Genomic DNA, 27,443 nt, shown 5'->3' with positions numbered 1-27,443 from the left:
TACTGAGGGAAATATGGAGGGAGTTTTACATACAGAGAAGCCCAAATGACTGAAGTCTTCAAGGAAAAAATAAAAATAAGAGAGACTTCAGCCTATGTCAGCTAAAGCAATGTAGATTTAGGGAAAAGGTAGGTTCTTTAGTAAGCCGCAGCTGAACTTTATTACTTAGAATGGTGAAAGACAATCGATTTGACTGCAATATCTTTTTGGACTCTACTGCAACAGCTTCTTAGACATGTCAATTTTATTCATAAGGAACAATAATATTAGGCAATTTATTTTCCTAGGCCACTCAAGCTTTAAGATATCCAATATTTATCAGCTCTTTATGGTGCAAGTAGTAAAAAGCAAATTAAAACAAATTAAAATTAAAACAAAAAAACAATTAAAACAAATAAGAAATAAGAGCTGAGTGATTAGTCGATCTTTTTTTTTCCATGATTAAAATTAAAAGTCTAACAGGACATAAGATTTCTGTAGCTTTAAGCCTAAGGAATTTGCGTCTTCCAGGCTTTTTTCCCGGTTTAATTCACCTCTGTTGCCAGGACGGCATTATGTATTTAATTTTTTCAAGATTGCCATGTATTTATTATGAGGATTTCTGTTTAATGGCTTGAATACAATCCTCTGCTTCAGCCATAGCACAAGATGGCAGATAACAGTATTCATTATCATCATTTGTGGGTGAAATTTGGACACTGATTTGGATAGGGTAATGGGAACAATGTTATTTTTCCTTAAAAACAATGACATTTCTGTGATTTTTTTACTTACTTGGGCTGAGGATTTTTTTTTACATGTAATGATAAAATATTGTGATAGATGGCAGTTCTTGTCTCTTAACTGCACTAAAAGCAAAACACTCACTCCTAAGGAATAGTTGTGCCTTATACAAATACAAATCTTTTTCTTTTCAATATAGAGTAAGCCACTCTCCATTTAAAGGATCAGCCCGTGTACAATCACAGTCCCTGGTAGTCTGCCAAACACAATAGGGCATTAATTAACATGTGCTGGGGGATTCATCAACATGCACAGTGGTAGCGTGCAATTGGAACCTTTTTTTCCCTCCCCTTTCCTCTCTACGTTGGCAGAATTCATGAAAGATCTACTCTAGTATGTAAATCAGTTCTTGCTAAACGCCTCGTAATGGAGTTCCTTTATTTTTCAAAGCTGTTGTCAGAGCTACTCACATATCCTAGAAAGACACTTACTCTGTCTCTTTCTTATGTTTAAAATCCAACTACAGTGGGCAAAAAATAACATATTTGTTTACTTGTCACACAGATTGCACTGTAAATAAATCATCTGATAAATTACTCCCCAAAAAAGAACAGAATGAGATTCATTTCCCTTAATGTACTGGTGGAAACAGCAGAGTTACTCCCCCTGTTAGCCCTCGGTGACAGTAGGCTGGCCTGCTAACCTACGTGCATGTTGAGAGAAGCATGTAAGTCATCCTGTATCTAGCTTCTACTGCCCAGCATGAACAGGTAAAATAAAATAAATAAATAAATAAATAAATAAATAAATAAATAAATAATAAGAAAAGTAAATTTGATTTTAGTTAGCTCTAAGTTGGGTCTTGCATCTAAGTCTTACCTTGCTAAGCCCTTGATGATTTCAGTATCTTTTGCATGTTCTTCGGGGCCACAGTATGGATTTAATCATTCAGACTTGCAGGAACCAGACTTGGGACAATAGAAAATCTGTTGAAGTAAAAGTAGAATCAGGGAAATGGAAAACTATGTTCATATTTTCCACTTCTGAAAAAATATATATATATATTTCAATTTAGTTTGGGATTTAGGTTGTAAAATTTGTGGCTAGTTCTTTTTTTTTTTTTTCTTAATGAAATAATATATGTAGAGTGCTTAGCAAAATACCTCAAGTAAATGATTAGTAAATGGCAGTAGAAATTATTCTTGGAGGTGGTGATAGAGGTGTGATTATTATCATTTATTGTCTTTGATAGCCCAGAAATCACTGGTATTATAAAAAAGCACAATGCAGTTTTCATGTTTTAATCATTTTCAATATATGTCAATAAAATGCTTAGTTTGGGGTTGGAGAGGAGATAACGGAATTTGCAGGTTCAGTTTGATCCTCTTGCCCCTCCATAAATGTGTGCCTTTTATATGATCTGTGTTAAAGAGAAGCAGTTTAGTGATTCCAATGTCTTTGGAGTTGTGCAGACCTGGTTTCTATCCCAGTTCTACCATGTATGACCTTGAGCAAATTATTTAACTGCACAGAGGTTCAGCTTCTTCTTTTGTAAAATGGGAATAATGGTTAGAAGGATTCACTGAGATGTGTATCAAACACTTGGCAGCATCCTGGCACACAGAAGTGACTCGATAAATGGTAGAGACACATTCTTAGTATAACCCAAACCTCCCTTCTCCTATGTTGAAAGACACAGGAAGCATTCTTTGATCCCACTTGGGAGGGAGATTGCTTCCTTTTCCTCTACCAAAGAGCAGAGGCTCCTGTCCACTGATACTCAGAGAAGCTGAGAAAGTAAGCCAGATGATAAGTATTCTATGTTGTTGCTTCTCCTCCTTGATTTTTCCCAAAGATTTACACTATATAATTAGTAGTCAATGAAAGCCAGATAATTAAAACTGTTTTCATAAAAAAATAATAAAGCAAAAACAATCACTTTTAATAAATAGGAAGCTTTGAAATATTAAAATTTACAACTTATCTTTATAAGTTATCTTTATAAATACACATTTTTCTTCTGCTAGAGACTTCTAGGAAAATACTTCTATTTTATGAGCTTTTATTCTATCATGAATTCCAGCATGATTTTGTTTTTAATTTTCTCTTTGAAATGATGGAATATTTGGGGCAATGTTCTTACTATAGTTCCTTGAAGTGTGAAAAATTAGTTATAATATCCTATAAATTGTTTTTTATTGAGAATATGGTTTTGGCAATTAGTACAATTGTGTTGATATGTTCCCATGGATCCATTTTTCCCTGAAGCCCTATTTATATCATATTTGACTTGTGAGATATTAAATAATTCACATCTCACATTTACTCTTATCCATAACAAGAAATTACAAGGTAATTGTTCTATATTGAATTTAAGCACACTAAAAAATGCAACTGAACTTGGATTTTATGTGGAAAAGAGGTCATCATCATATGAGTGTCAATCTCCCCCATCCTCAGCTACTGTCCAGAATATGGGCAAGTAAAGTTAATTCCATAGGAAGAAACTTTCAGAGGAAAACAGTTATTCTTTCATGAAGAAAAGAGTATATATTGTGCTTCAAATTTGCTGCTTCACTTCAAAGGAATAGATAACTGCTCAATTCTTTGTTAAGACCGGGCAGACATATATAGGACATATTTAATATTAGAGGATATGGAGATTTGGGCATGTGTGTTTTTTTTTTATTGAGACTGTACAAGAAGTCTGTCTACAAAGATCTTCTGAAACTGCAATTTTGGTGTTAATTGAAGTGATATTATAAGAACAACAACAGAAGCTGTTCTTCTTTTCTGCGTTGGAAAGAACTGGAAGATTACCCTTCCTGCTCATAACTGAGTCTCAAGGAATTTGAGCTGAAGTGAGATGGGAACGGAGATGGAGAGTGCCAGAACAGCAGAGCTTGGACTTCTCTCTGACAGCTGCTGTTCCTTTATGAAAAGAAGGATATGGTCATTTAAAATAATCATAATTCCCCAGTCACATCATGTTTGCTGAGAACATTTATTATAAATACTAACATGGGGGGCGACTGGGTGGCTCAGTAGGTTAAGCATTTGCCTTTGGCTCAGGTCATGATCCCGGAGTCTCTGGATGGATCCCCATGATCTTCTCCCTTTGCCCCTCCCACCCTTGCTCTCTCTCTGTCTCTGCCTCACACACTCTCTCTGTCTCTCAAATAAATAAAATCTTTTAAATAAATACTAACATGGAGTTTTTTTCTATGTGCCAGGCACCCCTCCGAACACCTTATAAACAGTAACCCATTTCACCTTCATGGGCTTGGTGAATCATGGGCTTTGTTATCATCCCCTATGAATCATGAGCTTTTTATCACCCCAGTTTACAGATGAATAAACTGAGGCACTGACCAATTAAGTAACTTGCCTCTGGTCTTCCAGCTAGGAAGTGGTTGCTCTGTGATTGCAGTCCCTGACAGTTTGGCTCCAATGTCTATGTTTTTAACCACCATGCCATGCAGCTTCTCCAGCAAGAAGCTGAACCTCTGTGCAGTTAAATGTTAGTTTCTCTTCTCCATAAAAGAAAGGGAATTGACTAGTGGGAGAAGATGGGTGACAGAAAACGAGAATCTACAACAGCTTGTCACCCATTCGAGGTGCATATCTAGCATCCTTCCAAACCCAAAGGTGAGCCTAGGACTGATTGAGGCAAACTCTTATTAATTCAAAAAGCAGCAAACCAGAATTCAACAACATTAATTAAGTGACTTGAGGTTAAATTCTTCTTAATTATTCAGCATTTTGTAAAGAATGCCTAACATCTAATCAGTTAAGGACTACCAGTGACTTTGAATTACGTCTTATTTTGAATAAATCAGCATTGGCTTAACAAACCTTTATTAGTTATCAATGGTTATATCTTTGTTGGTATAAAAAATCATTATTGATATCAGTTTATTTAAAAATGGCTGTAATTTGAAGCAATTGCTAAGATCTCGCATTGGTTTTTTAAAGGCCCTAGAAGAACAAATGATTCAGCAGCCAAGTCTTCTTTGTTTCTCACTGGATTAACCAGTCAGCTTTAAGGATTATAAAGAAATGAGAGGGAGAAGAGAAAGAAGGAGAGAGAGAGAGAGAGAGAGAAGGAAAAAAAGAATTTTAGGAGAATTTTCCCCATGTTTTTTGGGAACTCTTGTTCTCAAAGTATTTTTCACTGCCAAAATACTATATGATGGCATACGCTCAATAATCTTCCATGTATATATGCAGCTCTGCGTGTCAGGGGGGTGCTGCCGGGGGGGGGGGTTGTGGGCGTGTGTGGTGCAGGTGATGTGGATGTGTAAAAGATAATCTTGCCAACTACCAATGACATAACACACACAGAAATGCCATATTCAAAACTAAAACATTATGATCTAAAACTATTTAACATTTTTGGATATCTAACTTTTGTTTTCTAAGCAAAGATCACTAATGTGAGGTTAGGACTATGAACCTCAGGAAAATCGAAGTCCCATATGGCATTATCACAGGATTGCCTCATGGTAAGGACATCTTTTGCCTCCCTGCCTCCTCTCCCACCTTACTCACACGAGCAAATGCGTGCACACCCACAGCCACACACATTCACATCCTGATGCTGCATTTATAAACTACAACAGTCTGTCAGAAAATGAAGAAATGGTGTCAGTTACCTGAATATTTTTGTCTACTCTGACATCTATTTGTCTCACTATTCTCCCCACCACCAGAGAGGCCAAACCCATCAGCAGTTAAATTGACTGATTTGTTGTTGTTGTTGTTGTTTTTAAATCGAATTGCCTGCTCCCTACAAAAGTCACCTGCTTGGCAATGGTTCAACACTGCCTTTGACCATTTCAGAGGCTTCTTTTTCTTTGCTCACTCCTTTCCAGAATTCTCTCACGCATGCCCTGCATTCCCTCATGGATCCATTATTTCTGGAGTGGGGCTTTCAACCTCCTCTCTATGGAATTTAAGTTCACATTTCTTATTAACCCATTGCCTCTCTGACACATTTTGGTGGAAGACCTCTTTATAATTCCTATTAAGTATAAATTACTGTATAGCTCACAGGGGACACAAACTAATTTGCAAAATTCTGCAATCCTCAGTGGCCCATCCTATCAATAGGTCAATGAGCTCTTGTGCTTGATAAGTGACTGGGTGGGTGAGTAAGTGGGAGAGCAAAGGGCTCTGTCCTTCCTCTTAATGTATTTAATATTTGCCTTATCTATACTGAAATGGACATCGCAGTGAGACTTCTAAGAGGCCCACTGCAGCACTTTCCATGCAAACGCCAATAACGATGCAAAGTGCAGAGCACTGTGGGTGCTTTCAGACACAGAGTGATGATAGGCTAGAAAACTCAGTTTTGGAGCTATAGTCAGATCCAAGGCAAGTGACAAATGTTGGCACAGATGATTCATTTCTCTTAAGAAATTTACCTTAACACTTCTCAACTGGGAGAAGCAGTTTCAGTGTTTTGTTTACCAAGAAGTATTTTTGAAGGTGTCTTGTAGCAATCATCTTTGCAGCTTTTGTGAATCATTTGTTGGTCCCATTCAAAGTTTTAAAATACTTTTGCATAAATCTTTGATGATAATCACTTTATTGTCATTCTTTGATTAAATGAATAATATTAAAGAAAGTAGAAGAAACTCTTTGGAGTCTCCCACTGACATTCAAGGGCTTTTTGCATGTGAGGTCCATCAAGGTTAATGAAAGTTACCCCTGCAATTCCTTAGGCACTGGTGGGAGAACAGGCCATTTAATTTCTATTCAGAGAGCATCCCCACATGGAGTACCTGACCTGTTGGAGAAGTGAGAGATGCAAGTTGGATGAACTGAAAGCTGACATACACAGCAGGTCGTGTAGAATTGAAATTAATTTTTCTATTTGTCATCTTCCTAATTAATATTATGTGACCAAACTATCAGAATGGAATATTATTTAAATCTTTTTCACCCTATTGGAAAATCTACTCTGTCCTCATAAAATATAGTAGATTGAGGCAGAAACAAAACTGAAGGATAATTGCTTGGCAGAAAACAAGCAACAAAGTAAGATTTATTTTTGGAAATCACAAGATTTTCACCTTTTAAATGGAAAGGCAAAGCTATGTGTTCCTGGTTTTACTTTATTTAAAGTCACATTTTACCATGTCTGATATTTATCCTGGAACATTTGTGCTTAGTTATCATGAATGAAAAGTGTGCTCCTGCAAGATATGCCCCTCCCAAATAGGGAACACTGGATTGGAGGGGTTATTAATCTGATCTCATAAGGTGACCAAAATAATCGTTGTAAGTGACTCTTGAATAGAACATATGACTCACAGGCAATGCCTACAAAGTAAGCATAGAATGCATCAAGACTTTTGTACCAAGTTCACAGGAACCCAAAATTGGTTAAGAGCATTAGGAACTACTTTTACCAAGATCTGGAGCCTACCAGTCAAGTCAGAGGAGATGGTTTCTGAGTTTATCTGTATGTCTATCCTTATGTTTATCTATGTTGATCTGTATAACCTGTGAGTCCCCATCTGATATGGCCTGCCACCCAATTCCACCTTATCATTCCCCTCTCTATGTTTCTCTGCCTCCCCTGTAGTCACTCTGGATCCTTCCTGTACCTCAACACCAAACACTCTTGTGTTGTCAGGGCCACTGTACTTGCTACTTCCTTTGCCCAGAAAGCTTATCCCTCTTGATCTTCACTCCATCAATGATTTCACATTTTTGCTTAAATGTCATTTGATCAAAGATGTCTTCCCTGATCATCACTTCTAAAACAGCAGCACCCTATCACCCTCTATCCCACTTCCACTGCTTTGTTTTTCTTCCTATCACTTATTGCCATCTAACATATTACGTATTTGTCTTTTTTAATGTCTTCTCTCAACCCCCACCACCAAAATGTGAGGTCCATGAGAGCCAGTTTTGTTGGCTGCTGTTTCCTCAGCCCCCCCAGAACAGTGCTTGGCTCATCGGAGACCCTTGATAGTATTAGATGAATGAATGAATGAATGAATGAATGAATGAATGATGGGCTTCTCCTCTGACCCACTCCTAACATCAGCCATATCATTCTCTGAAAACAATACTTTAGGAAAGCAGCATAGTTAATGGCAGGAACTTGACTTTGCAGCTTAAGATCTGAGTTTACGTCATGATTTTATCATTTATGTGTTATGAAAACTGGAGCAAGATAAATGATATCTCTCAGTTTCATTCTCCTCATCTGTAACATTGTTATTCTAATACCTATCTTATTGAAACATTTAAAAATATAAATCAGTATCTACTACACAGTCAATGTTACCATGTACATACTTAAAAATACTGAAACCCTTCAATGACACAGAAGGCATGAATACTCTTCTATAATTCGTGGAGTTTAAGAATTGTCACTTTTTATTTTTCTAAAGCAGATAAAAGTGCTTCAAGTCCCTTCCTAATTAGATGGATGGGAAGACAATATTAGTGATAATTTGGGAAGCTCCTATACCTTAAGTCATGTAAGAATTCCAGAGTTCTACCTACTCCAGACTCTTTGATGAAGCACCCTCTGGTCTTCAGGTTCACATTGGCCCCTTGAAAGGCTCAATGCTTGAGCAAGGTCCCTTGAAGACTGGTGGATTAAGTGCTCTAAATTAGAGACTCAGGGCCTAGTCTCCATTCTTTCCAGGTATTGCCATAACTGCTTCTATCTGAGGTCTTGCCCCCTCTTTGTGATAATGCATGGGGCCAAAGCTCTGATTCTGTCACTTGCAGAACAAGCAAGACTCCATCTCCTTCCTTACACTATCTCCCAAAAAACTCTCCAAACCTCTCTTACTTCTCCCATTGGCTCATTTTGGACTCTCTTAATCCTTGAGGGTCTTCACCCCTTTGGCATGTAGAGCCCCATTATTTAAAAGAGGCTGGGCTTTTCCAAGCCAAAGTATTGGGTGAGGATTATCTTTAGATTTCTGGTTATTTAACAACTCCTGGGTCACAGAAAGACAATGACTTGGCTATTTTCTTAAGGTATGCAGAGGGGAAATACATATATCAGAATAGAACATAAATTATCCTACCAAAATTTAATCTAATCAAAATTCTGGAGGGGCACCTGGGTGGCTCAGTCATTGTCTGCCTTCAGCTCAGGTCATGATCCCAGGGTCCTGAGATCAAGCCCCACATCAGGCTCCCTGCTCAGCGGGAAGCCTGCTTCTCCCTCTCCCACTCCCCCTGCTTCTGTTCCCTCTCTCGCTGTGTCTCTCTCTATCAAATAAATAAATAAAATCTATTTTTAAAAAAATCTGGAAAGTGGGGACAATATACTAGCATGCTCTTTCAATCATGTTAAAATCCCATAACAGAAGTTCTATCACAACTTAGAGTTCTTAAATGTTTAAGGATCAGGTACTTTCCAGGCTTCGCAGCTAAAGGGTTAAATCAAAGAACAGGAGTCAGAGCAGCAATAATAAAACAAGACTTAAGGTTCTGAGGTCTCACTGGAGTAACTGCTGGAATTCTTCCCTAGGTTACTTCTCTTTACTTCCAGTTACTTCTTTTTTTTTCAGTACTGCTTTTGCATCTTTAGTCAGCCTATGTTTTCAAGTTCCAGCACAGTAGTATGCTCTCCTCTACTATCCTTACGTGGAGCCACAGAGTGAAGCTATTAAAATGAAGCTGGACTAACAGCTACTTCTGTTTTTGGTAACAGTACTCAGAATCTGCTTTGCTAGTTCCCAAGCCTAAGACTTGTAATTTCTTTTACTAGGAGCTGACATCTTTCTCGAGCTCCTTCTCTTATTCCTTGCAACTAAACCAGGAAGTCGTGGGAACTTCCTGCTACCTTTAGAGGAAACTGATATTTTTCTTGTCTTCCTTATTATATAGGGACTGGAGCTTCCCCAAGACAAATCCTTGCCCCCACTCAGCTCATCCCCAAATTCAGGCCATCCCTCCCTCCCTACTACAATTTCTCATATTTGTTTAATAGTTTACTATTTATAAAGAACCTTTTTGCATACATTATCTTCTTTAACTCTCTCAAGAATCTTGTGTTATAGAGAATATTATTGTCTTTATTTTCTAGAAGAAGGAAATGGGTGTAGAGTGGTTAAGTGTTTTGCCCCATGTTAGAGCTACCAAGTGTTAACTGGATCTCAAACTAAGGTCATGTGACTATGAAATGTTTCGCCTCTCACCCTTATATTACACCTGTAAGGTTCCAATTTGTATTTCACACATTGTCAAACAGTATTTTTTCATTATATCTATCCAATAAATACTTGTTGACTTATTTATAACATTTGCATGTGCCAGATATGTTTTGGAAGTAGTTTGGAAGGACAGGAAGACATTTTCCTGAACTTGGAGGTCACATACAAACTTCTGCCAGGGAAATCTATACCTAATCAAATATTTTCAGGGATCAGAGAGGTGCCTGAATTGTTTTATGTAAGCAGCCTATTACTGGTGATTCTGTGATTGTCTAGGGGGCAGAGGGAAAATATACCATAAGCCAGGAAGGGGTGGGAAGTGAGAATCTTACAAAAATAATTTGGAGCAAGATATCTACCACTCCTGAGAAGACTGTGCATGGCAGGAATAAGATGTGCTGACAATATATCTAGCAAAAGAATATGACGTGGATGAAAGAGCTCTTCTGGGGTAGAAGAATGAAAGAACTTAGGGAAGCAAGGAATAGAAAAAATCATGGCGTTCTTTAGAGCAATGACTATCAACTAGGTACTGCCATTCTCATCAAATGTTTATCTAGAGATCTAAGTGGAGATAGAAATTCCTAGTTGAACTATATTTCTTTGAAGAAAAATAAGTTTAGAACTGAACATGGGTGTCTGAATTTAAGAATGTTAAATTGAGACCAGTATAGTTCATGAAACTAGAAAATATGAGCTATCCAGCCTTTTTGCTGGTTGCAGTGTCCGTTATATTAACTTCACAGGGATCACAATTCTTTTCCCTTTCTAGACTGTAATTTTAAGTGTAGCAATTTCCAGTATAAAGAGAAATTAGATTTTACACACTAAGGTCAACATCTCAAGCCAAGACAGAATATCTAAATTAATGCCATTATTCTCAGATTTTTAAAAAATGGTTTTTAGTTTTGAAATTGCAAAAGACCAATGCCATATTTTAAATCTTATATATACAAATATTTCTATTTATATCTACAAATATTTCTATTTGTAGATATAAATGAAAGAATAGCATTTCTTTTTTCATCAGATTGCCTTGCCATCTTTGCCTTCCTACTTTTCCATTGTGTCTACCCACTCCAAATATTGAGTATGAAGTGGGGCCACTAATTCAATTATTTCAGTGTCCAATTGTTTGCTTCAGCTGTCATAATGGCTAAATGTTTAGCAATTGATTGGATAAAAAAAATGACACCAAAATGAAGAGAATGTGTCTGATCTGTTATTCACCCATGTATACTATGAATATCTGATCTGTTTAGCCATTGGGATAGCTCTAGCACAACTTCCAATTTTCTTAATCTCATACCAATAACCTGTTTTGCCTGAAAACTATTTTGAGCTGATATTTGCCCTCGCTGCCATTTCTTCTCTCCCATTTCAATTGTCTAATCTTTTTTCAAAATAGAATGTTTTATTTTCCATATCTAAGAGTAATATAAAATATGGAAATGAATCATTTATATTTGCCTTTGCTAATCAGAGCCTGAATTTGTAAAATGTAGGTAACTTTTCAGTTAACTACAAAAAATGTTAGCAGAGAATTGCATGGCAGTAGGTACCGTTTACTGAGCCCTGCATTTGAATAATATGATGATGTTGTATACAGACTAATCAATGTATTTTACTCCTTATAACTTTTCCAAAAGTCAGCATTTAGAAGTCAAATTGTCCACACTTCAGGTAGGCTAGAAAGTTCATTTTTTAAAAGTCCGAGAAATATCTTTTCATCCAGTATTGTTATAGAAAATGAACAAGATGTCCTTGTTCTGCTTTCAAAGGAATTTAAAATTGTTTCTGATTCCATATAACTCAGAAGTAATTCTGAGTATTTTTATAAAATAACAATACGCAATTTCCACTAGACTTGGAGTCACAAAATCATTATTGTTACTATGGAGTTTCTTAACAATTTTGTTTGGTTCCCAAATGGACATGAATACTTGTGTGTGTTGTAGATTGTCTGTCACTTCTATATTCCTCTGATTTAGTTCCAACAGGAGAGGGGAAAAAAGATAATTAAAGTTCAAGAAAAATCCTTAGTAGTAGAGGCAAAAGCAGATAAATTATACATGAGAAGAAAGCAATATTTTATGAGCTATACAAATCATAGTTCTGATAGACCACTCTCCTGCTCAAAAACTCCCTATTGCCTATAGAATCACAGCCAAACTCCAAACTCCTTAGCAAAGTCATTGAGCATAAACAGTTGTTCCCTCTTGACTTCCATCACTCCTCAAGCAGTTTACGTTATATCCAGTCCAGGTACTCCATGGTACACACACAAAAATGGTCTGCATTTGCTCATCTTGATGCCTTTTTTCTTGCCATTTTCCTATCTGGGATGTATCAGTTCTGTCAAATCATTCCTGTCCCTCTTATACCATAACCCCAGTTGAATGCATCTTTCAAGACTATGTTGAAGTGGTTTCTCCTCTGTGAAATCTATTTCAGCTGGAAGAAATCTCATTGATTTGTTCTCATGGAATTTTTTGGCTTTCTGTTCTTATTCATCATAGTCTACCTTTTATTATGGCTGTGCACTTTACTTTTTTGCTATGTTGTAGAATTCCTAAGGCTAGAGAAGATGCCTTATTCATTTTTATATCTCCCCATGATCTTAGTGCAATACCTTACTGACAGCAGATCAAGAAAGATTTGTTGCATTCAACCGAACTGAAAAACATGAACTTCACTGAGTATCCAATGATCAGAATTAAATGTCTTAGTGTACTTATTAAATAGAATTCTGTCTCTCTGCCTCCTCTCTCTGTAAGTGAAGTTTGGATATTCAAAACCACTAAGAAAAATTAGAGGCTTTAAAAATTAGCGATGAGACTATTTTTCATAATATTCTGATCAAATATCAAAGTAGATAGAAAGATGAAATAAACTGGAATCAGCATTGTATGTTCCTCAAAATATACATTGGATATGATTATGAAAAATTACCAGGTAGATGGTTTTGGGGCTAATGACCTCACAAGTTATTTAAATTGTCTATCATTAAAAAGTGGCATACCTTGGTGTTCCACCTTGACTGAACTTGAGGCTCTTGTCAAAGGGAACCCTCCAATCTAAAGAGGCAAAGTTGTATAACCTTCTTAATAACCACCTAGTACTTTTCAGTGAACTGTGTTCTTCCACTGGGACAAATGCCTTCTAATATTTTATATATTCCTGGTCAGTGACTTAAAAAAAAAAAAACTACCCAATTGCAGTCTGCCATTCAAAAGGAATATTTCTGCAAAGAAAAAGATGTGAAAATGTAGGCATTCAAGTGAAAATTCAATCCTTCACAGTACAGAGCCTCTGCGAAGTCTTTTAAATGACCCTTTTTATCATGGTGCCATGTCTGTACCTTTCTGAATAGTGAGACCTGGTAAGAAAAATAGATGTATGTATACAAGTGGTTGAGTAATGTATTACTCATATGCACTTTGTTCTTTTTGGCAAACTGACCTTATCAAAGGAAAGAAAGCTATACATTGTGACAAGCTGAGCCTTACCAGAAAGTCTGAATTAGAAGTGCGAGTCCTCTGTTATCTGGATTAAAATGTGATCAGAACAACAACAACAAAAAAATTGTCATTTAACCTCTTAAGAAGTGAAGATGCTAGAGAATTGAGTTCTTTTTAAATCAAGACCTAAGCTTTCTTGTTACATTTAGATTAAACCATCAGAGATGATTTACATTAAAAACAATAACACAAATAAATACTTCTTCCCTCTAAACATTTATCAAGTGTTTTTTGTAATGTTCAAATAAAGTGTTAGATTTTTTGATTGCCTATATTTTTATAGAGAACTATTTTAAGAAGGTGGTGATCAAATAACCTTCATCACTTTATCCAGGGCAAATGCTGTGCCTTATTTTCTACCTCCATAGATCACTTTTAAATGAAAAATTAAACTTTTGCGTTAGTATTATACAGCTATCAGAAGGTTTTGGTAGTTATTTGAGAAGCCTCTTGGAACATAAAAGACTTATGCCAATTTAATTCATGTTAGTACAAATAGCAAATTATTTTTAAAATTAGTGGAATATTGAATCAAATTCATTCCTTTAAAAATAAACAAATACAAGTCAAACTTGCTCATCTGTAGTCTTATTTCCTTTATAATAAACAACCCCTTTTCAAGCAAGTACATAAAGATGGACAAAATAATCTGGAATGGATAAAGCCAAGAGGGAAATAATGGCATCTGACATAGCACAAGGGCACATAAAACTATTGCTATTTTATCACATTACAAGAGTATGTATGTTGCTGCTGCCCAGTTATTGAGCATGTGAATTCACCAGATCTAGACGTATTTGCCTAATTAATTACTATGCTGTTCAACAATGATGGGTAATGGTCCAAGCAGCCTGCTCCCCTTCAGATCACCGACGGAATTCATGCACGCATAATGTCCTCTCTTCAGAAAATGATCCCAACAAGCTCTATAATTATTTTTTTCTTTTGAAATAAAAGCATCGATTCAATTATATGTTAAAACAGTTTCTAGGAGAAGGAAAGGAAATGAAGCAGGATCTTTCTCTCTCTCTCTCTTTTTACCTTTCTGGGTAGAAAGCTGGAAGGCGAGCTTCCCCCACTCTACTCTTTCCAGTAGCAAACTTCGATATTAAAAAATAATTGCTGATCAAAATTGTTCATCATTACCCTTAATTAGTCTGTTGGTTTTCAATAGTTTTCTTCGTTAAAACAGATGAAGGTGTGTTCTTCCACGTTCAATTATAAATGCTATCCCTCCGTGCTGGTAAGCAGATGACTAAGCTTATGATGTAGCAGATCAAACAAAGAACCCTCGTGTACAAATGCTTGGCAGTCCCCATAAACTGAGCTAATTAGCATTGTAATTAACTCACGTGACTACAACAAAATCAGAGTAACCTAAGAATCACTTAGAAAGGATACCAAGTGGTGCCCCCCCACCTATCCTCCCCCCCCAACACACACACTTTGTTTCTAGTGCTGGGGGAACCCGGGGTCACACGCTCCTGCCAACTGCGCAGCTCTCCACCTCCAGAGGCTCAAACCAAGTTACCTGCCCAGGCTTAGACAGCAAAGGATGTACAGGGCTCACCTGTGTCTGTTCTAGTGATGTGGTTAAGATTTTAGTGTAGTGCAGGAGGTTGCCTGAGGTTTAAGGTAGCTTATTAAAAAGGGTTTCCTCCTTTGCCTTTTCTGAAGTGGACAGACACAGTTCTCTTTGTTAGCATGAGAAATGGAAGCAAAAGTGGACATCTGGACTTCCTTTCCTGCAGACTTATGTGCTCAGAAGTAAATGATAAGTACACTACATGGAGTTCTACTTACATGCTTCCACACCAACATCGCCTATAAAATAGTGGGGTCTTCAGGCCTAAATGATTTTCTTGGAATTTCACATGTAATGATGAAGGCATCTTGCTAATTGATACAGATTCTCTTACTAATTTTTTTAAAGGTTTTATTTATTTATTTTGACAGAGAGAGAGAGAGAGACACAGAGAGAGCGGGAACACAAGCAGGGGGAGTGGGAGAGGGAGAAGCAGACTTCCCACGGAGCAGGGAGCCCCATGCGGGGCTAGATCCCAGGACCCTGGGATCATGACCTGAGCCGAAGGCAGACGCTTAATGATTGAGCCACTCAGGCGCCCCTCTTTTACTAATTTTATACAATTATGAAAAATAGTTCCAAAGTTTTAACAGAGGGAGGGAGGTCACAGACCATAAATAAAAATCAAAGGGAAAAAAGTGACCATTGCAGAAAAACAAGTTAATATTTGGAATAGAAGAATTCCCTCTTTACATAACTTTGTGTCACCTAAGATTAATTATTCTTTATTCAAGTGTTCTCACTTTTTATTTCATTTGATCCTCACAATTACCTTGCAAAAGAGCTATGGAAGGTATTTTAATTCCCATTTTACACAACAGGAAATGGCCTCAGAAGTGTTAAGTGGCAGAGAACATAATCAACACAGAACATAATCCTCAGACTTCTAGTTCAGTGAGCCTTGGCAAGTAGACCATGCTTACAGGTTTTGTTTCTCTTAGGTCGCTGAGACTAGGAAAATTTGTTTTTGGTTTTGCTTTTTTAAATTAGTCTTGGTCTAACTTCAACTCAATTGTTATTTCACATTTTCTGACTTAAACTTGCTAAATTGTTCTTGGCTTGTTGTTATCTTTAGACCTACATAAATACATAAAATACCAACCATTATTCAAAAAAGTTGTAGACTAATTCTATTATAACACATTTTAGCATTATCTAAAATTAATTCTTCAAGGGGCACCTGGGTGACTGTCAGTTAAACATCTGCCTTCAGCTCAGGTCATGGTCTCAGGGTCCAGGAATTGAGCCCCGCCTCGGGCTCCCTGATCAATGGGGAGCCTGCTTCTGCCTCTCCCTCTGCCCTCTCCCCTGCTCATGCTCTCTCTCAAGTAAATAAATAAAATCTTTAAAAATAATAATAATAAAATTAAATTAATTCCTCAAAAGACACAGCTCATCCACCCTTTTTTAGTGATTGGAGTAGATTTACTGAAGATCTCAGAGTCTGCACTCCCTTTTTCAAGGCCAGTGTCCATTTATTTGGGGGAGAGCTACATTTGTTCTCCTTTAAAGAAATGTTCATGTAATTAACAGCCATGAAAATATAAAAATTTTGACCTAACTAATAAATCAGTTGGTCATTTGATGTATCCTATTTGATAGAATTTGATCAACTAGTTTTCAAAACAGCAGAACCAGTCTTGTGTTATATGTAGCCTAAATGGCAGCATAAGATAGTTGATTCTCAGGTTGGTGACGAAAGCTTGGTAAATATTCATAAAATGTTATTTGAGATCTCCTAAAGAATCAACGCAACAGAAATAAAATGGATACGTTATTACCAAAAATTTGTGTTCACATTCTGTGTGATATGTGAATGCTTGTAATTAAGACACAATTTATTCTCGGTATGTCACAAAATTATGTATGGACGAGCTTGCTCTGAACATAAAAGAAATAACGAAAGACCTAGATAGGCATTTGGAGTGACTATTGGGAATCAGACAGCTCATCCAAAGAAAACACATACCCTCTGCTTATACTTTCTTGTCTCCTTTTACAGAAGAATGTGGGAAAGTGAAAGTAGGGGTGCAGTGGCTATGATTTAGCTAGTTTAATTATAATAGGGGGCATAGAATAAATTGGCAGAAGGGTAATCAGTAGTAAGTGAGGGTAAGACTGATATAGGACACCCCTCATACTCTTCTTCTCAGTCTTCAGGTTTAATTGGTGTTAGAAATGGAGAAGGGAAGATTCCAATACAGATTTCTTCTTAATTTGCAAACTACAAAAATAATTTGGGGCCATGTCAGCTACCTGATTTTGAAATTTAAATAGAAAAGACACAAGACACAGGTAAGAAAAACATAAGCTGGCAGTAGGATATCCTGTACTTCACCATTTAAGCATAGAAGTAGCATCTGATGGATCACTTAAATGAAATAAGATTTTTCAGGAGAAAAAAATTAAGGATAAAAGGAAATAAGATTATTACTAATTGAGACACAAAAATATGTCAATGCTCTATGGAGAAAACTAAAATTGCAAAATAGTCTACAAACTAGTAAGTGCAAAGTAATATAAAATATATAAAATATATTTAAAAATATATAAAATATGCATTATGATCTATTATGTTTACTTTAACATTACGCTGTTTTTATTATTGCATTTCTTCATGATAGCGCCTTCTCTTCCTTTTCTTTCATCCCCTACATCCGGAATCCAAGGGAGGGCCATGCCAACCTGAAATTGCATGGAGAGTTTTTTATGCAACTGTATTTGTATATTTGTGAGAGGATGATCCATAACTTTTGTCAGATACACTAAGAAGCCCACATCCCCAAACGGTTAACTCAGAGTCCTATAGCTAATTAATATAAACTTCCCAATGATTTTTCCCTTTTAAATTTCCCCATCTAGACCTTCAACATTCACACCCTTATTATGCTTGCCACATGCCTTCTTTACCTCCTGTCTCCTTTCTCTAACTCATCATCTATAGCAAATACTGTCACATCAATCTTATTAAAAACATCATCTGTATCAGAGCTCAAATCCATTAAAAAACAAATAAAACACAAATAGCTTTCACTTTACTTATAGGGTCAAGTTTAGACCTCTCATTTTGGCATTCAAATCCATCTAATATTGGGTTCTCTCTCACCTTTACTAAGGGTAACTAACATTTATGGAGTGGCATTAATGTGCCAGGAACAGTGCTAAGTGTTTTGCATAAATGGATTCACATAATCTCTCAAATGTCTCTATAAGATCAGTCCTATTCTAATCATAACATTTATAGATGCTTTATTGAGGCTTAAGAGGTGAGGTCATCTGCCAAGTGTACACACTGAGTAAGTGATAGATCGTGAATTCCAAACCGAGCTGCTTAGCCCTGCATGAGTTTTTAGCCATGAAGCTCCCTCCTGCCTACTTATTTGCTTCTTGCCAATGTGAACCTTCCTCTCCAGACAAAGGAGATTTTTACTATCAACTGAACAAAGCATATTTCTGACCTCCAGCCTTTTCCAAACTCCATCTTCCCTGTTCTCCGAAGTTTCACCTCTCCTATAATAAGCCCTTTGTAGCTCTTCTTAGAACCATAATGTTCACTGTCCACTTCCATTGTGTTGATCATACACAATTTTGCTTTGTGACTTTTCTCTAATTGGAAAGTAAGCCACTGGTGGGCAGGTCTTTGATTTTTTATTTTTGTTCTGTCATCGTCAGCACATCAACCAGTTCCTTTCATCAAGTTTGCACTTAAAAAAATACATATTGAGGGAATAAATTAACCTCAACTTCTAGAAAGTGTCATGTTTGAAAAATGATCCTATAATTAGTTCTCTAACATTCTATTATATCTTGATAAAAGCTCCTGTATATGGTGGCAGGTGGGCTTATCAGCTATTGCTACCATGCTGAAACTGGCTTTCTATATTTTCTCAGTTTTCCTGGGGTAAATTTGATAGGCAATACAAATAAATTGCCCAAGGTGAGTGCCTGTGTGTGTGATTTGGGGAGAAGAATTCATTTTCATCCAAGAAATTCTCCGGAATAATAAAAGAAATCACATCACCAATTTTTTTTCCTTTAAAGGAATTCAGTGCTACTGGTTTAGCTTCTTCTCAAGAAAAGGATCTATTTAGAGAAGAATCTCTCCCTGATCCAGAGGCAGAATTTCTGCTCAATAAGGGCAAGAAAATTCCAAGGATTCAGATTTATACACAGTTCTTGGGAGCAGTTACAGCCTTCAGTTCTTTTAATCCTTCTTGGGGATACATGAAACAGTACAACTCTCTAGTGCATGGGCCAATGTCAGATTGCCCCATCAACACATCTCTTGAGGGCCGGATCCTTACACACCATCAGACATTCTAGCACCAACTGATAGAAAGATAACAGGAAAGGAAGAGCTCTACTCATATGCTTAAGCACTCAATTCTCTCAGGCAGAACTATCTACATTTAAATGCTTATGTTTTCTTCTCTTATATACATAGAACACCCTGTTTCTTTTATATCTAATGAAAACACATTTTACCCATTTTATTGTCCAATCTTTAGAAATATGTACTATGGAAGATATTTTGTATAGTAATTCATGTTACAGCTAACCTGGGTAATTATATTACGTACATATATATGTGCAAATTTATAACAGAATGCTTCTACTGTTTGAAAAATCCTTTTGAAATTTCTAAAAGTAACTCATTCCTGAAGCATCTAATTGCTCGGTGGATAACACCCAGGACTTAGATGCATCATATAAATGACTCAGCTTTCCTTTTAATAGTTTAAAATGCAGGGCTTAGACTAAATCAGGAATCACTTAAATGCTTACAGACGGAAGGCAGATAATAAATGCCTGAAGTGGAGTTGGTGGAAATCTCTCCAAGAAGTACTGAGGACTGGGGCAAATTGAAGAAAGTATGCCCCGTCTAAAGAGAATAGCTAATATTCAGTCCCAGATGAGTTTACCCTTTAAGACCCAGTGTTATAAAACCCTCCAGTTCTTCATGAGAAGCAAGGTTTTTTTGTTTTTTTTTTTAATGTGAAATGCCCTGTTTGTTTGTTTTTTTAATATTTTTATTTATTTGAGAGAGAGAGCACTAGCAGGGGGAGGGGCGGAGGGAGAGGGAGAAGCAGAATTCCCCACCCCACCCCCACACCCCTGCCCCTGAGCAGGGAGCCCAATACAGGGCTCAATTCCAGGATCCTGGGATCATGACTTGAGCCAAAGGCAGACACTTAATTGACTGAGCCACCCAGGTGCCCCTAAAATTTAAAATTTTTTAATTTAAAAAACCTTGGAAACTGGACAGTCCAAACAAATCATATATGAAAATGGGATCTAGCCCAGAAAATACTAGTTTGTTACTGAGTGGTGGACTGAATGATCCATACCTACTTATTTGACCCATGTAATATGTACATATGTAAGCAGCTATTTCCAATATATAGTTTCAAAAACCCTTTAAAAATTAAAGGTATTCAACCATAATCAGTGTGGCTGAATTAAAAACAATTCCTCTCAGATACTCTATTAAAAATATTTGGTAGAGGGGCGCCTGGGTGGCTCAGTCGTTAAGCGTCTGCCTTTGGCTCAGGTCATGATCCCAGGGTCCTGGGATCGAGCCCCGCATCGGGCTCCCTGCTCTGTGGGAAGCCTGCTTCTCCCTCTCCCACTCCCCCTGCTTGTGTTCCCTCTCTCGCTGTGTCTCTCTCTCTCAAATAAATAAATAAAATCTTTAAAAAAAATATTTGGTAGACAGAGGAATAAATCGCTATAATGTATCATAACTTCAACAAAACTTTTCATTCTGATCTTCATGATGTGCTCACTCATAAACTATGGTTAAGATTCAGTAAAAATTTTCAGATGGATCTAAAACTGTACCCAAAGAAAGGTTATTAGACTCTCGATCATCCCAGAAAATGTTTAACAAATAATATTCTACAAGAATTCATCAAAGGGCACCTGGGTGGCTCAGTCGGTTGAGGATCCAACTCTTGGTTTCAGCTCAGATCATAATCTCAGGGTCCTGGGATCAAGCCCTGCATCAGACTCCACTCTCAGTGGGGAGTCTGCTTCAGATTCCCTCCCTCTCCCTCTCCCTCTGCCCCTCCCCCTACTCTCTCTCTCTCTCTAAAATAAATAAATAAATCTTTAAAAGAAAAGAATTAGCCTTGGCTTCATTTTATTTAACATCTTCTTAACGTATATGATAAAATGAGTGTTACTCCTTATCCTAAGACTAGGGAAATGACTTGATGACCTGCCATCCATCTGGCTTCGTCTTAACTCTTAAAAAGGGTAGCTCTTTTTTGGAGCATTCCACTAAGTACATTGGATGGATATTATGGAAATGTAAGAAAAGAAAACTGCTTCCACTGTGAAAGCTTTGAATATGATTTAAAATATCAAACACATATATGAAATGAAATAAGTTTATTTTACAAATTGATATGGTAGAAATTAATGCCAAGCAGTGCCAACACAAAAAGGAATCTGTTCAAGTGGTATCAATCACCACAAACTCCCTGGAGGTGAATCTCATACTGGACTTTGAAGAAAGTTATGAGGCCAGGCAAGGCAGAGATTAACAAGTCATGCTAGGTCTACTGTGTTTTATGTTTGAAGTGGTAAGATGAATAAGTCAAGTGCAAGACTCTCCAGACAAATGAGATAAAAGGCAGCAGTTATGAACAAAGGAAAAATGGTGCCATTCCACAATCCATAAAATGGAGTACTGATACAGAATATGTGAAAAAATAATTACCACACTCATCCATTAGAGTTCATTTTAATATTGCATTAAATCCAGTTTGTTAGCATTCTTATCCTTCATTTTGACCAAATAGTGCTCTGATAACTGACATACTTTATTCGAGTTCTGTGTCTGCTTTTTCTGTTAAGTGAATATTGTAAATATGTTGCTATTTACAAATCCATATTCAGTTCAATTTAAGAAGCATTTAGGAAATGTCACAGTCTCTATAATCAAATAATGATATATATGAAAAACATGGCACAATTTCTGACTCATATTAGTAATCAGCATGGCATGGAGGAATAAAGTGTGGTGGAATGAAGCAGACATGGATTTGAATTTATTTTGTCACCTAATAGCCTGGTGATCATGGGAAAGTCAACCAAATTCTCTTTCAGTTTCCTCATGTGTAAAATATGAATAGTTCCTATTTTGTAAGATTGTTCTAAAGATGGGCAAAAATAAAATGTGAATCATGGCAGATGGCATTAAGTAACAGCTATTATTATGAAAATTATCATTATTAGTCATATAACAATTGTAAGTTCCCTTATAAAATTCACAAACACTCTGGTAATGAATCAATTTCTAAATTGCTATTTTAATGAAGGTAGGACATCTTTCTTAAGTTACGATTTTAGAATCTTTTAAGCAGAAATATATTACTTCAATTTCTTTACCTGTAGTCCTTAATTTAGATATTAACTAGCTCAGAATCTTAGCTAAAACATATGTACACTCACTGTTCTACAAAATAGAATAAGATGTTTGTGATAGGTTATATCACTGCGCTTCTGATACAAGAAAAAGAAAGAAAGAATGAAAGAAAGAAAGGAAGAAAGAAAGAGGAAGGGAAGGAAGAAAGTGGAAGGAAGAAAGAAAAAAGGAAGGAAGGTAGGGAAGGAGGAAGGAAGGAAGGAAAGAAAGGGAAATTTCCCCTGGGATTCTTGTGGAAAATTAATCTAATTTCTAAACCTCACTGTGATTCAAAATGCCTTGTTGAGTCTTGAACACATGTATTGTTCTAAAATACAGCAGATGCTTCTGTGTGGGGCATGGTTTTCCACCCTCTGCTTCACTTATGAGACAGATAGAATGGGGAAGACTGCAGTCTAGCTGTGTAGCCCAAAAGAAAAATATAGCCCAGAAAAAGTGCAAGAAGGATCACTATTCAGAATATCTGCTTCTAAGTGCAGCATTAGGTAGAGAACACCTGACCAAGGACATTCATTAGGAGATTTCTGTACACCAAATACACTCCTACACATGAAAGGGAGGAAAGAGCCCCCTTGATTTGTGTTTATGAGATTACAAATCAGTCCTCCAGAAAATATAGAAAGACTCTCCCTCGGGTATATAACATAAATGCCAAAGTCAATTAATTCCATTAAAAGCATCTGAATAAAAACTAAAAATTTCAGACATCTGTGCCAATCTAAATCTGAATTTACCTGGAGATACATATATCAGGTAAATTCATCCTAAGAAAAAAATAGGCTAAAAGAAAGAGATGCAAAATGCACAGAATTGTTTTCATCAGGATTCAATTGTCACCTAAAGAATGAGCCAATTATTTTACCCTTGGAGAGATCAAGGGTAAATTATGAAGATCTTTTCTGACATTTTCTGTATCAAAAACATTTTTAATCATAATTCAAATTCTCCTTTTCTCTAGTTTTATAGATGGAACTTCTTTATTTCACTTTATGCAGAAAGTATACCAAAAAAAGAAAATTACCTATGTAAGTTTAGTAAGATTAAAACATGGACATTTTAATTCATCATAAATAGTTGATTTTTTAAATACTTGTGGATTTCTTGCTTTTCAATAATTCTGAATATCAAATTCTGAATATCTTTTAGGATGAGCCAAGTTGAGCAGCCTGTGGCCTAAAAACTTCAACTATACAAATTTTAAAGCACCATTTTTCTTATCATAAAGCGACAAACATCTGCACTGATTACAATTAAAAACAGTGTAAAAGATTATCACTCCAATTATAGCTTCTTGTTCTCATCAAAATTCAGAACTGTCCTCAGACAGCAACGTGTGTGATGCCCATATGCCTTTTTCTTTGAAATGAAACCTCCCTGAGATTTTTTTTCCACTTCTTTAAAACAATGAATATGTGTAGTTGCACTGAATTTATCTTTATCAGAGAACTAGCCTTTTATTGAGACACATGCTCAAAACTCTTTGAAAGCCTATTTTTCCCTTCTGATTATGTGAATCTACGTAAAAGAAATGAAGAAAAGCACTAGTATGCCACCCAACAAAAAATTTTCCAGTTTTCCAGTTTTGGGGGGGTTTGAATGCTGTTTTAAGGGACACTACTGTCTATGGTTCCCAATATTACTGAAATTGAAAAGTGTAGACAAGCTGCTGGATTTGAAATATGCATGCATTAAATTACTACCGAATATTACATTAAAAGCTGAACAAATATTTCTCAGAATTTTATAAGTTGTTTCTTTTTATATATGGAAATAAAACTGAAGTACATATGCGATAATTAGTAAAAAATGTAAAAACTGAATATAATTTTTAAATTATCAGATCAGGTAAGAAATTATATAATAAAATCACTTTTAAAAAATCACTAACAGTTGAACAATTATATATGTATCTATATCCACATACAGACATAAAATATCAGTAGATATTTCTTGTTTAGGATCTAATATTGCCACTTAAGGCAAAAAAATGGGGGGGAAATATTCAGTATTTTGTGTGACATAAATTTTCCACCATAGTTGTTTAAAATCCATAAATGAGGAGAAAAGTGAAAACACAGATTTGACCTCTCTTTAAGCCAACTTATACTAAAATTTAGCACAAAGTGGAGAATTTAAAGAATATTAAAGAATATTCTGTTTGGGGCAACATTTAAAAAGAACATCCTTACTTTAAGATATCTGTTCATCTAAATTAAATGGTGAAAACACAAATGTTCAAAAAGAACACAACTAAGGCAAATCCATCATATCAATCAGAAAATGTTAAATTCATATTTTATGAATTTCTATGTTCATAAATTGAATCTTTGAAACTAAATGTTTAATAAACATGCCAAAAATAAGGAAAAAACAATAAAATTATCTTCCCACTATGATATAATGTAAAATGTATGAACAGTTAAATTTCCACACCTCTTCAACGAGAACTAAATTCATTTACTAAATCCTTTCACGTAGGGATATTTTATAGAAAATATTTATCAGCCATTGATCACCATGTATATAAAATTCCAACTTGTATTTCTTATTGCTCTCCAACCACAATAAAACAATATAATTCTTAGGCCACAAAGTCTTCAAAATTCCTGTTTTACAGATATAATGCCACAGCTTTTTCCACTAAAAGCCCCCTTTTTAAATTATTTACAAACCTTAATCCTTGATCCATGTCTAAAGCTATGCAGATGCTTGTTACATAAACATGGAAATCTGCTTTTTTGCGTCATTAAAAGGCATCTATACCTCATCAGTGATAATGTTACAAATCTAATCTTTTCACATTATACAAAAAGGCAACTATATTCCCAGAGAAGAATGGTTTCTATCTGGAGGTACACTAAATGTAATATTAAAATGTGTGAATCAGTGGCATCAAAAGGGAGAATTCCTATGCCAATGGAATAAATCTCAAATAGGAAAGATAGAAATGTGTGATTTTGGTTAAGTGCACTTGATACCAGTTGAAGATTGACTTGTTAAAGAAAGTTCAAGGACACTCGCTATACATATAAATAGTGCAGATAAGGACATTTTAAGGACATTTTGCAAGGATAACAATGGAAAGTTGTGTTTCTGAGAGTGACAAAAATACCTTAGGTGGTAAACTATACCTTTACAGTTTGATGTTCTGAGCACTTCTTGTGGGGCAGCACAACAGAGGGGAGGTAAGAGAGGAGTGTCAGAGAGAATAACTATATTAGGTGTTTCCAAGAAAGTGGTTCTTTGACTTTATCATCTCAATAGTAGAGTGCTGAAGAGGAGATTTTAGGTGTGGGGGGGCTGATAGGAGGGCGCACGCGCAACACACACACACACACACACACACACACACACAAAATCTTCAAGTCTTTGTAAAACTGAAAACCAAAACAGGAAATTTAAAGTGAAGATGTGGAGAAAGAATGGAGTGGAATAGAACGGAAAGGAAAAGGAAAGGAAAAAAGAACCCTAATTCTTGGACTAGATCCACCCAAGCCAAAATGGCATCCAAAATTTAAAACCAGGTTATTTCAACTGCTGGGATTCTTTAACCCAAAACCTTTATATTTTTCAAGGAAGATAACTCCTTTTTGCCCAAATTCTCTGAAAAATTATGATAATTCCTCTCTTTCATTTACCTTGTAGACACCATCTAAATACAGACAGGAATTGGTTCCCTGAGATCAGAAGGTCTTGGGGAGACTTCTCCTCAAACCACTAGATGGCATGAAAGCACTGCATTGGGCCCACTTGGCCACGCCGCAGCTTGCAACATTGAGGCGTTTATTCTCATGCTGAGAGCTCAATGTTTAGTCAAGTAAGATGCATTTTCTTTCCGAGAAATCTTTCTGTGTCGCATGACACTTTTCAGGACACAAAGGGGGTATTCCACCCTCCCCCTCACACACACACACAGAAAATGTCGAATTAAATTTGGAATAGTAAAAATCATTTCAGTATTTACTGGGGCTTCCTGAGAACTTTACCTTTCAGTTCTTCAGGGGATAGTCTGCTATTTGTTATGCAGTCTTCCTTAATAGGTAGTTAGAGGGGAAGAGAAGTCCCCTCAGCATTATGCCTGAGCTCAAACAACTGCAGACAAAGTTTGCATATTCTCAGTCATCTCTCTCTTTCCCCTGATTTTTTTTTCATCAAAAATTCTCTTTGTCTTTCTTCATCTGATATTGTGGGGTCTCTTATTAAGGACCGTAATATGAAAAGCTGGATTTAAAACTGCTGTCAGAATGGCGGTTGTTCTCTTTTAATATTCTTTACCAGCAAAGCAAAAGGAAACGTCTTTGCTCTTGCTTTTCAAATGCAATGTGTTTGCTTCATTTAACGTTTCTGCGTGATCACTAGCCACCTTCTAATCTACCCTCCAAACTTTGAGATACACTTTTATATTGGGTGTATTTCTGGCTTCCCAGTGTATATAGAAGGTATATACCTCCCTGTGCCTCCACGACAGGAACAATTACCATATTCCTCTAGACATTATCACCATCTCTCTTCACAAGTGTCCACTGTAAAAGCTGTTTTGATCTTTTGGATAAGTGCTTTAATTTAAAACAATAGCAAAAAGGTAAAATTAGGCCTCTATGCTCAGCAGTGCATGAATGACAAATCTGTTGTAGTTGGGGTATATTTTAAAAGATTCCTTCTAAAACCTCTTATAGCAAATGTACATGTGATCAAAAATTATATTACACATTGGCAAACTGAACTGCATAATTTATTTCATATGCTACCAATACAGCTATGTTTATACATATAATGGGTTTTATAGTTTTTACATATTATACAAATTCAAAGTCAAAGATTTCTAAAAGTGTGGGTTTTTTTTTTAAGTTTTGTTTTCCACCCTTGGAAAGTTTTTTTTTCCTTTGTATCATGTCTCAGAGCAGGATTATCATTTTTTAAGTATCTTCTTAGCCCTGATTTAAATGAATTTACAAAAAAGAAAAAAAACAGATTTTATAAGGACATTC

Source organism: Leptonychotes weddellii, chromosome 7, assembly GCF_054177405.1.
Source record: "Leptonychotes weddellii isolate Sample4059 chromosome 7, ASM5417740v2, whole genome shotgun sequence".
NCBI lineage: Eukaryota > Metazoa > Chordata > Mammalia > Carnivora > Phocidae > Leptonychotes > Leptonychotes weddellii.
The sequence above is the reverse complement of the archived record's forward strand: the minus strand, read 5'-3'. Positions refer to the sequence as shown.